Below are 12176 nucleotides of genomic sequence, written 5' to 3'. Positions count from 1 at the left end.
GCGGAGTCTTTACCCTTTACTCCACTCCCCTCTTACACAGCCCTGTTGTTTCTCTCTCTCTCTCTCTCTCTCTCTCTCTCTCTCTCTCTCTCTCTCTCTAGTACTTCTGAAATAACTCTGGTCAATCAGGGAAATCAGGCTTCCAAATCTGTTCTGCTCAGTGGCCTTGCATAATCATGTATGTAATGACAGGTGCTGTTTTAAAGAACGTAGCCGTGTATTATTTAACTGTGAAATTCCTGGAAAGCAATTTCTGTCCTGCAACACAACAACACTGTCATCATGTAATCCTAAAATATGACAGAGGCGATTAAACAACTGCATTAGCCTGATAGCATATGGGTATTTTCCCGTTTGAAAAATAATAAATCTCATCTGCTAATCATGAGAGTATATGGGATTAAATCTCACACAGCCTAGTTTAACCCAAAATCAAATAAGAAAATGTTGTTTAAAGTCTGTGACATGGGCAATTGTTAAGATGGTTAAGATTTTTTGCATTGTGCAGTTAAGCACAAACAAGCATGAAACATAAGATTCACATTTTACATTTACATTAAAGGCGGGGTGCGTAATTTAAAAAAAACACTTTTAAAAAAGGAGTTTGGCCGACTACCAAAACACACTTGTAGCCAATCAGCAGTAAGGGGCATGTCAGCTAACCAACATTGTTGCCTGGGTTGCGTATGTGTAGGGTTTATCAAAAAAAAGGTCCAGATTCTATTGGGGTAGGGGCGTGTTTGTTTAGGTGATTTCAAATGTCAATATTAGCTTTCAGAGATCTTGGACCCTGCCTTTAATGCATTTAGAAGACATGTGGGGCAGTCAAAGTATACTTTTTTAAAATGTTTTATACGTGTGTTCCTGGTATTCGAACACATTATGTTTTGCACTGCTAATACAATGCTTTACCAAGAAGACTACAGGAACTTCTGATCAATGGCATACAGTTTGATAACAGTGTTGTGTAAAATGGTCATCACAGCTCATAGACATACTGGAAGAACTTCCATCTGCACATGCTTGGCATATAATACCGCTTATTATAGATGTAATACCGCAAGTTAAGAACATAGTGTTTCACTGTGCTATTGCTGTCACCTCTTTTAAATGTCACACACTCAGTGCATGTAGCACCATGTGAGCGTCACGCAGGTTGATGGGACCAGTGCTGATAACAGCGGGTTACCTGCTGACAGAGCATCTCTACTTTGGTCATTTTCGTCAGATTGAGTACATGCCACATGTTGTTTAACACAGTGGTAAGCACACGTCTCAATGTAAAATAAAATTTGCATGCCAGAAGTGAATACGCCAGATATTAATTGGCGGGAATGTTGGACTATTTTAAAACACGTCATCTCCTGTTGATTAGCGGCATACAAAAAACAAAGTTCTGTTTAATTTAGAAACGCAGGTACCTATAAACATACATTCTGGGGTTGGAATGATCAAGGAGCTGGTCGTATAAAAAAAATTCTGGGTCACAATGCAATAATAACAATGTGATTTTTGGTTTTGTGTATCTTGGGTATAATGCTCTCTTTTTCTTTTTCATTATTGTATAATACAACAATATTTTGAGTTGGTTGAAATCAACTAAGTGTGCCTTTGTCCTAAAAAAGGTAACTTAAAATATTGATTGTTGGTCTGAGACTATCAATACTGCAAAAAGCAGTGTTGCAGTATACATTTTTATATAATCGGCTTCAGTAGACCCGATAGCTCGTGTAAGACAGTACATTTTTCATAACGTTTACTGTAGATACATTACTGCAGGTAACAGAAACTCGCAAACACAAGTACACAAAGTGCTTGGGGTGCTTTCAAGGAGAGAGACAGACAAGGGCACGCATGCACGCACGCACGCATGCACGAACGCATGCAAGCATGCACGCACACATGCATGCACAAATCTCCCTCTGATGAATTTGACCTCAAATTTGAGCTTTACTAATCTATGAATGAAGACCTTCAACCTGTCTAAAAGCGTGACACTTTGTTGCCACCTCCTTCATTATTCACAACAGTATGACAAGTGACTCTTTTATGTGACTTCACTGAAATAGTCTTTGACAAAAGCAGGAACCTTTGAAGTCTTTGAAAAATATGTTAAGTCATGTATTTGATGTTTTACAAGTGTGACATAGGTTGTTGATCAGTATTTCTGAGTATTATATTTTACACATATATATATATATATATAAACATTGATATTCTTCGTCCTGTAATCCGGTTTTATTTTTTACATTTAAATTATCAGAATAAGAGAAGTACTTGATTTGGAAAATGTACTATAACATTATATTATATTATATTTAACAAAATATACTGAGCAAATGAGCTAAAAGTATACTATAGAAAAAAATAGAATACCGGTATATTCTCATATCTGTTAACATTGCCCAAAACCTCTAAATCTAAATCACTTTTTCTCTTACAGAAGTCAAGTGTGCAAATGTTTGTTCTTGGTAAACTGCTGTTTCACTGACTGTTAAAGAAGGTTTAAGACAAAGAAATCCAAGCAGCAGGTAACTTATCTTCTTTTATTTGATTTTTTTAAAGGTGACATCATGAAAATCTGACTTTTTTCCATGTTTACGTGCTATAATTTGGTCCCGTGCTTCTATCAATCTAGAAAATGTGAAAAAGATCAACCCAGTAACTTAGTTTTGGTAAACCATTCTTTGCAAGCATGTGAAAAAATAGATTATTGAAATTTGGCTCCCCTTGTGATGTCAGAAAGGGATAATACCACCCCTTAATCTGCACTATCCAACTACAGCACTGAGATTTAGTGCAGAGATCAGCTCATTTGCAATTAAAAGGACAGCCAAAACGGCACATTTTTGCACACACCTAAAAAGTGGCAATTTTCACATGCTATAATAAATTTTCTATATGATATTTTGAGCTAGAACTTCTCATATGTACTGTGGGGACACCAACAATTTATATCACATCTTAACAAAGTCTTGTGAAATTTCCACTTTAAAGGATTCTGCAGCACAAACAAGAGCGAGAGAAAAACCGAATATATCACCAGTTTCACATGTACTACTACTCCATGTACAGCATGTACATTATTGCAACACATATGTGGAACAGATTCGTCACACACCCGTTTTGCTTTCACACATGTTTGCAAAATGTGCTGCAGATCAACCGCTTCTGTGTATCAGATAATAATCATGTGATTGACACTTTATGTGGAAAACTGCCACCATCATAAACGATATAAAATACTGTGTAGTTTATTTTTACATAAAGATATACTTAAGATAAAGGTATTTTACTTGTTACTCCCTTAGGAAAATTAACCACAATTTTATTATAGTGAAAGCATAGTGAACATGTTTTTTTGGCAGATTGTATTACCATAGTTTTAGTACAAATACCATTGTTATTTTGGTGAGATAATAATAAATTAATTTTTACTACAAATAAAACCAAAAGACCATGGTTAATTTAAAAATGTTTTCTTTTTTTGCTTAATCCAAGGATTTTGGTCATAAGACGACTGTAAAAATAGAGTACTTCAATTGTATGCATTTATAGTGAATTTTTAGTTATGATTTACAGAATATATTGTCAAACCATGATCTTTTTGACTATATGCTATCACTTTAATTCAGTATGTGCAGTGTGCATGCAGTACAGCATAAATAGAGGTGCGGAAACAGTTGCAGCACTGGTGCACCGTGATGCATTTGCATGAACTGGACGGACCACATACGTATGCAGTGTGAATGCTCTAACCTGTTAACATAGGCACGTAAAAAATACACCTTGCAAATGAAGTATGAGCGAAAGGGTCAGCATGAAAATAAACTTGGAGGAATGTCATTTTATTTTCTTATGTAGCTTCTAATCAGATCGTAGCCTCTTAAGGAGCTTTTAGAATGCCAAAAAGAATATGAGCTTCATGTGAAACCCTCTTAAATCCATCATAATAAATCATGTCAGTCTTAGACACACAGCAGATGCAAATAGATTCAGTCTTCCTGAAAATGAATGGAGTTGACATTTCACTATTCACTTCAGTTACACACTAGAGGAGTTATTAGCTTATTACTCGAAGCCTTTGTATTGCGAATCAATTAATGTTTACACTGCCGTCCAATGAATCAGACCCTCCAGTCTTGCGCTTTAACATTTTAAATCGCTAATCATCGTGCCTTAAGTTGTCTTAGAAGGATTTACGGGAGCATTGTGTCTTTAGTTACTCTTCGTCCTTTCAATACTTCTAACTTTCTTCACCAGACATGTAATTGCCATTTATAACTACAAACCAACCAGTTTGAGATGAAAAGAGTTGAATGACCTCACAATGCCTTGTCAGCCAATAAACAACCCTGGAAATTTTTATTGTCTCCTTCCCTCATTAACATGTCATTTACATCCTTTATAGTTGCAGAAGAAAACATGTGGTTTCTCTCCTCTATGAGCTGTTCCCCTGCGGATTCACGGGGGAACTTGGCAAACACGCATCAATGTTATCTTCTCCGCTTCCTCCTCGTTCCCACCGGGACTCACGTCCTCGCTTTGAAGTAGCAGCGCTTGAAAAAGACATCTCATGCACGCTGAGAGGAGTAATATAAAAAATGTTGAGAGGAGATGGGTTTTGGCTGCTCGACTTGGAGGGATTTGCGGGTCGGACTCAGAAACTGCACGCTGCAGCAAAAGAACATAATTGTTGTCATTGCTCAAAATCAAGCAAGTGCAGTTACATGAAGAAGTTGCCAAGAGCGCAGCATGCCATCCTTGCGATGCGACATGCTGTCTGTCTCTTTCGGCCCACTCGATATAGAGAGCGCTGTTACTCGATTCCAGATACGCATTTACTCAGTTTTGCCTTTGCAATGCCGGTTGTGCTTGCTGTGCTGAAATGCTGCTGGGTATTTTGGTTTTGATGTTCATTTGATGTTAATTGAAGCCTGAAGTGATGGCTTGCTAGAAGTGTTGGCGGGCACACTTGCTATACTTTGCTCCTAGAATAAACAAAGGCAGCAGCTTTCTGCCATTTTCAGTATCGCAGAGTGATCTGTCTGTCAGAAGCAGATGATTCGAGCTGAAATAATATGATGCTACAGGCTTTCGTAATGAAGGATTATATGATGAAGGCTTGTTTTGGCATGGAACAGCTGGCTGACATAAATTTAGGACGCCTCTTTGTGATACATGTTCCATGATTTGTACAGATTGTTCAGTTTATTGAGTTTGAAAATGGATGGATAGTAAAAAAGATTATTTATGTGGTAAAAGCAGTAATTGTACCCCCTTACCCCTTAAAAGTTCTTAATATGTACCATTTAGATACTGATTTACTTTTGGGTATGTACATTTTTGCATATCGCTAACGTGTACTAATACACACTTACACACCAAAGGAAATGTAAAAACGTGAAACGGACAATAGGTGCTCTTTAAGGTATGAATATGCACCCTTTAGATATAAAGATGTACTTTTTGAAAGGATACCGCCCCTTTAGACTAATTTTGTAGCCAAACCAATTCATATGTTGATATTTTGCTATTTTGCTGATGTTTTGTTATTATTGGCATTGATAGATAATAATGGCTGCTTGGCCAAATATAATTTCAGTTCAACTTTGTGTCAGTTTCATCACACATGCACATCTTATTGTTATAAATATTATTTAAAAAAGCCAATTCAGAGCACTTTTTATTATGTTATGCACATTGCATTTTATGCTTCTATGTTTCTGAGTTTCTCAAATGGCTTTGCAAATATAATATAATATAATATAATATAATATAATATAATATAATATAATATAATATAATATAATATAATATAATATAATATAATATAATATAATATAATATAATTATTTGGAATGACTAAGTTTCATTAACCCAATGTTCTCAATCATGATCCACTTGCCATCTGCGTTTCATGTCAAATTATTTTTATGAAAGTCATGAAAGGGTTAAGAGTTGTAGACTTGGGTTTCTGGTGAGACACGCTGTTTGCGCCGATGCCGTCGGAGGGGGTTTGGCTATTGGCGGTAATAGCATCATTAGGGGGAGAAGTGTTCCAAACCATATTAAAGCTTTATAGCTGTATCAGTCATGTGAAATGATATGCCTTTGTTAGGCCAGACACAGCCCACCGTTTCATCTACCTAACCCAGAGATATGGCTTTCATTGCTATCGGGCTCTGCTGTGGTGATAGATGATGTTGTTTCTTGTGCCAATGGAGGCGTATCTCTCCGCTCTGCACTTGTTTTTAATTAGCTTTCCTATGTTAATCAGGACAATCGTATCGACTTTGTTGTTAGTTAGTCTGTATTTGTTTTTAGATCATTTTCAACAAAGGAGATTTTTAAAAAGCATTTCGATCTCGTCTGTATGATGCATCATCCCATGTCCTAAAAAGAAATAATTAGATACTAAAAACCTATTAATTACCCCTCTTTTTAAATTATTGTAATTGGTGTTAGCTTGTTTAAAAGCAAAGAATACATATTAAAGAATATTAAGTAAAAAAAATCATTGGAATGATTTAAAAGAGCAGTGGTTTATAAGGTTAACTTTTCCCTATGTTTCCTTGGGACCAAATTCATTTTGTCAGTGTAAGATCTGTTTCCTGTGTAATTTTGAGATAAGGTGAAACAGTTCTACCTTCCGTGCAGAAATTCTGCACGCCATCCTCGAAGTCGGTGCCCTTTACAGAGGTTTTGTCGCGATGGTGTGAGAAGATATTCTTCCCTCTCACTCTCTGCGGTGGAAAGAGACGAAGGGTGGAGGGAGGTGAGGTATGCATGTGTGGGAGAGAGTTCGTCTTTCCTCAGTTTTGGGTCATGTGATCCGCTTGACGGATAAGCCTCCGTGCAGCGGGCCGAAAGCGCTGGAGGCGCAGTGCTGATTAAAACTCAGACTGCTATCTATCATCTAACCCCCCACGCCACCACCCAGCCCCATCCACCCTCCTCCAGCTCCGTCTTCCTCGTTTTCTTCTCAAGCGTGGGCACCACGTAACAGATGGGTTTCCCAGAATCCAATATCGTTCGGTGGGGTAAAAATCCATTTGCATGTGCCCATCATGCACCCTCTTCCCTTTTTTATATCCTCATCTCTTTTCAGCCCTAATTTCATTTCTCTCAGTCGGTCAGGCTTCGTTCTTATTGCTCTTATCTTTTTTTTTTGGTCTCTTTCTTTTTTGCTGATGGCATTTGTGTCTTTTCTCATTTGCAATTCTGTTTAGTGACGCTAATGACACAGAAATTACACACTTTAGCTTTAATTTGCTATCATTAGTGCTTTATCTCTGTGCAAAACGTGTGGTCCTGTTCTAATGCATCGTATATACCCAACAATTTGGGTTTTTACCTAATAAGTATGGGTTATTTTTATGTATTCCATCCCATAGAAAATTGCTTTTCGGTTTGCAACAAAGAGAGAAGAAAGTGAACTGTGTGTGGTTGGGACATTAGTGTGCAATAAGTTCACAGCAGGTCTTCCTCTGGTAGCCAACATCTCTCCCCCTCTCTCTTCCCCAATCTCTCATTTTGTGTCCTGGTGGCCTGCTTTTGAAGCCCTACAGTAATAGGATTATGTATGCCATGGTTGACTTTGAAAAGGGGAAATAGAGTTGTCGGCACGCAGCGTTTTCGATGGGAGGCTTTAATAAAAATCACCTGGTAACATAAGGACACCCATGGGCTTCTGGGAAACGGCCTACTTGAGAGATTACTGCGAAATAGGCAGGAACATAAATAAACACACTCACCTGAGAGACGTGCACAAAAATTGTGTATGTTAACTTATGTTTTGTTACTATGGAAACATGTACTGTGTTTACATATACTGTACAGTGAAAGTCACTCATATGAATAAAGAGTGAAGTATGCATAGTATTGCATTTAATACACACACAGACTTCAATAATAAGGCTATATTCAAAAACTATGATGTGCTTTTGTGTAACCCCCATGCAAACAAATGTGGAAGCGAGCTGTAGGCTGCAGATTGCTTTTGTTTTATTCTTCCTATGTTTCTATTCTGTCTAATCCATCACTTCCCTCTCTTGCATAACAGACCTAAATATGCAGCTTCTAAAGTCTGTTTCTATTGACTCCTGCAGTGGTTTTATTGTCTCTCTGTTCCTTCTCAATTATGTTTAAGCCCTTAGCGCTTATTGCAAAAAATACATAATATGTGGTAAAACCAAGCTGAAGTCATTTGTTTTGTGATTTAATGCTTTCTACATAAAATCATTTTACATAATGTTGAGAACATCTTGTGAAAAATAACCTTGATCTCTTTAAGTCAGTACAATCAAGTTTTGATGCTCCAAATCTCATTTTTAGATTTTGAGACTATAACTTGGATTTCACAGACAGGATCACACATAGTAGATGCTTGTATGTAATGTATGTCAGCTATCTTATTAGATCTATGCGCAGGTGACTCTGTTTATCGCATTTTACCACGTTTACCACATTATACTCACACACGCACAGACACACACACACCAAAAATCTGCTGACTTTGCATCTGATTCTGGTCAGAGCTTGTGTAACCTATTACAAATACAGCAAACGGATATAATACCATGCTGTAAATTTTAGTGCCTAGTACCAAGTAATACATGACAAACCGAATATCATAAGAACAGATCATAGGGAACAGAAGACTGTGTCTTCATTATAGATCGGATAACTAGACCTTCATTTATCCTCTATAAATATTTAGCATAACAACAGGAGCTGTGGAATTTGGACACATTCTTATCTTTGATGGATGCTATTATTCTTCTGACCTCCCGCTGATAAAACACACGCACAGGGGTGCATCGACCATCCAGCCTGTAACCTTTTCTGAAATACCAGGTGTGTGTGTATGTTTGTGCTTGTGTGTAGTTGTTGTCTTCATAAAAGGAGAGGCCATCCTTGAATGCCACTTGTCAGATACTAATCTGTCTGCTGTTTATATGTTTAGTCATTTAGATGATGAAAACCTTTTTTGAAGCATTTGCTAATTAAACATGGCGTTAGACTAAATGATGTTGGCGGTTAAGCCAGCTTTTTGGTTTCTTTCCTATTATGCTGGTAAATCAAAACATGAAGCAGCTGTCTACCTAAATAGCTTTTTTTGGGCATCATACCCCAACAAAGTGCTAGGACTTTACCATGATTAGATGGAAATTTCATGGTACTTTAATATATTATTTAAATATGGCACTTTATTTTTACCATTTATGATATGATCATGGTTTCATAAAAACCGTATGGTTGTGCTGAGTGTTTTTCATTCAGACATTATTCAAAGCGATTTACAGTGCATTTACAAGGTATACATTTTATCATTATGTGTGTGCCGTGGGATCAAACTCACTACCTTTGATTTCAATGCTTTACCACTGAGCTTCAGGAACAATAGGAGCCGTTTCAATTGTGAATCTATGCTAAATACCAAGATATATTCTGGGCAGAATCGGTCACAATTTTTGTGGCTGAGGTGAAAGGCTTTGTGGGAATAGTGATCATTTACAGTACAGTATGTATTTATAGATCGAGCGTGCATGCTAGTGTGCCTATCTTTCTGTATAATTGAAATGGTCCCTTGGCGTGGCCCATATGCGTGATGTACATGTCCATTTAGCTCTCTTCCTCATAAAGGTGATAGTGCTCGTTTAGTGGATAGATTTATTACCTCTGTTCATCTGTAACATATAGTAATGACCTTTAAAAATTATTCTCTCTCTCTCTCGCTCGCTCGCTCTTCCTCCATCTCTCCCACTTGTCTCCTTTACCACATGTCTGCAGTCTCAATTCATTTCCCTTCATTTCATTTGGCTGTCTTAATGGAAGAGGGGAAGGGGAAATAGAGCCCATTACTGGGCTATGGACTTTCATCATCTCTCTCTCTTGCCTTGTCTGTCCCTCTCTCGCCCACCTCTCTCCCATGGGTCTCTAATAGCTAATGCTAATGAACAGAGACATCTTTAACAAAAAGACTTTCAAACCAAAAACAACCTTCTATTTCAGAGAGGAAATTGTGTTTTACGGTTCTTGCTCTCCGTCTGGGCGTGTGTGTTTTGCAGGCACTTTATCTTAGAGTAGTGCTTATAGACATGGCCATGCCAAGTACAATGTATTGACCTCTGGCCTTGAACACAAAATGCTAATCAATACGTCCAGCAGTCCAAGTGCAAGAAGTCCTATGGGACGACATTCAAAACCCCCTCGGCTCGTGGTCTAGACAGCGGCCGACCTCTTAAGAAGTCATCTTTATTCTAAACTTCTGATTTAATTCCATCACCTACCATCTAAAGCATAGTTTCCAGGTCTATTCCCATTATTTTTTCCACTCTGCACTTTTCTCAACTATATGTCAATATGCCTGCTCTTTTGAAAGATTGCCAGATCCTCTTACCTTCGTCCCTCTCTAATGTGTGGTCTCTTTCTAAAGGTTTTTGGCTTGAAGGTTTTCGCAGCACACTAAGAGTTCCCAGAGGAGCGTTCTGATGGAAAGTGTGCCATATTCCTTTACTGTGCCTCCCCTTGCATGTGCTCACACATTTTCTTCTGTCTGGCTTTACAGTTTGGCTGCAAACATGGACTTTTTATATATATCTTTTTGTGTCTGTGTGTGTGTGTGTGTGGTATGAAGTAGATGTTGGTCAGATAAGGGAGTGTTTCATAAAGCAGTTTCTTCTCCAGAGGATCTAGCTTGTTTTTAGCAGGGCAGCAGTTAGACCAGTTGTCGAATTGTGAGACTTAAAAAAGATAAGAGATGTCTATATCAGTTAAACTTTTAAGCAAGCAGGACTAAGCATATTGCGACTCACTGCAACTACAAGGTTTATGCTATTAAATTGCAACAAAGGAAAGTGTGTTTATAAAATCTTTACCGTAGTATTATTAAAAAAGCCTTGTTTCATTTAAAGCACACCTATGACAGATGTGAGATGATGGTTGAGGTAGATAATGTCACTTTACACCATAGGAATAATACATTGCACAGAGCTCGGAGACATGAGATTTTATCAGAAGAAACATATACTTTAATTAAAATCTCTTATAGGGATTTGGTTATGTTTACAGGTCATTTTGCAATAAAGTCTAGCAAACTATTTCTGGTTCTGATTTATGTCACGCATTGCATGTGTTGTTGTTCATGATTAATTATGTTACTGTGTTATAGTTTGGCATGGTAATGTACAATATAATGTACAGTGACAGTTGTAATCCACCACAACACATAAACAGCACTTTCGTATTGTTGCTTTCATGGTTTTACTGGCTCTGACATTAGAGTCATTTAATTAGTACAAATTTGTGAGACATGATGCCGCAGGCAACTATGAAAAGTGAAAGGAAGACTGATGTATGTGTGTGTTTGTGCTTAAAGGGATAGTCCATCTAAAAATGGAAATTGCCGGTACCTGTTTACTGGCATTATATAGATCACAGAGCACTCAAGTTTATGCAGAATACATACTTTATTAGTCTACTGAAAAAAATATGTCCCCCAACATATCAGATGGCTGGAGGGTGAGTAAATAAACAGCGCATTTTTTATTTTTGGGTAAACTGTTCTTTTAAAAGCAGGTCTACGTGTCTCTTCTTATTATGCTATAGGGTCAGTGTTTCTGAATCTTCGGTCACAATTCGTGACCTTTTGCTATTGCAAATTTCCCCCAGTCTTCAAATGGTCTTCTTTTAGACACACAAACACATCCTTTGTGTTCTCATCATCATCGCCCCCTTAAAATATATGCCATTTTTATCCGCTGCTGTCATTCAGAAATAGCGTCTCCGCTATACTAGAGACAACCAACCGGCAGGCAGGTCAGTTTTAAAAACACATACATAGTACACAACGTGTGCTGTTACTGCAGGCATTCAGCTGAATTTTTTCATTGCATGAGTAAATGCTAAAACATTTATAGGTTGAGATTATCAAATCGCATAGAAACTCTAAAAAAAGGTCACATTTATTCTGCGTGTACTTATTTAGAAATATTGTTTCTGAACATTTCATTCCGATCAATCTACTAAATCTTTCTATCTGTGCAAAAAAGTAGAACATTTTGATGGTGCATTATTCGTTTATATTTTAATTTTAACCTACATATTTCTGTTTGCAGTATGAAGTGCTTAACATTATGAATACTTAAGCAGGGCTGAACGGTTAATCAAGT

The 12176-nt window shown here is 37.4% G+C and overlaps 1 protein-coding gene across 3 annotated transcripts in view; it reads left to right on the top strand.

Annotated features, from left to right (window-relative positions):
• rarab (retinoic acid receptor, alpha b) overlaps positions 1–12176 on the top strand; it is a 104485-nt gene that overhangs the window by 19233 nt on the left and 73076 nt on the right. For 2 of the 3 annotated variants that reach the window (XM_065276951.2, XM_065276959.2), the window contains exon 2: positions 2444–2531. The exons of the other annotated variant lie outside the window; for it this stretch is intronic. The gene's annotated coding sequence lies outside the window, so the exon portion shown is untranslated. The remainder of the gene's footprint in view (positions 1–2443; positions 2532–12176) is intronic. 3 annotated transcript variants of the gene reach the window in all.

This window comes from Paramisgurnus dabryanus, chromosome 3 (assembly GCF_030506205.2).
Source record: "Paramisgurnus dabryanus chromosome 3, PD_genome_1.1, whole genome shotgun sequence".
Classification (NCBI taxonomy): Eukaryota; Metazoa; Chordata; class Actinopteri; order Cypriniformes; family Cobitidae; genus Paramisgurnus; species Paramisgurnus dabryanus.
This window is presented reverse-complemented; position numbering and strand designations above follow the sequence as displayed.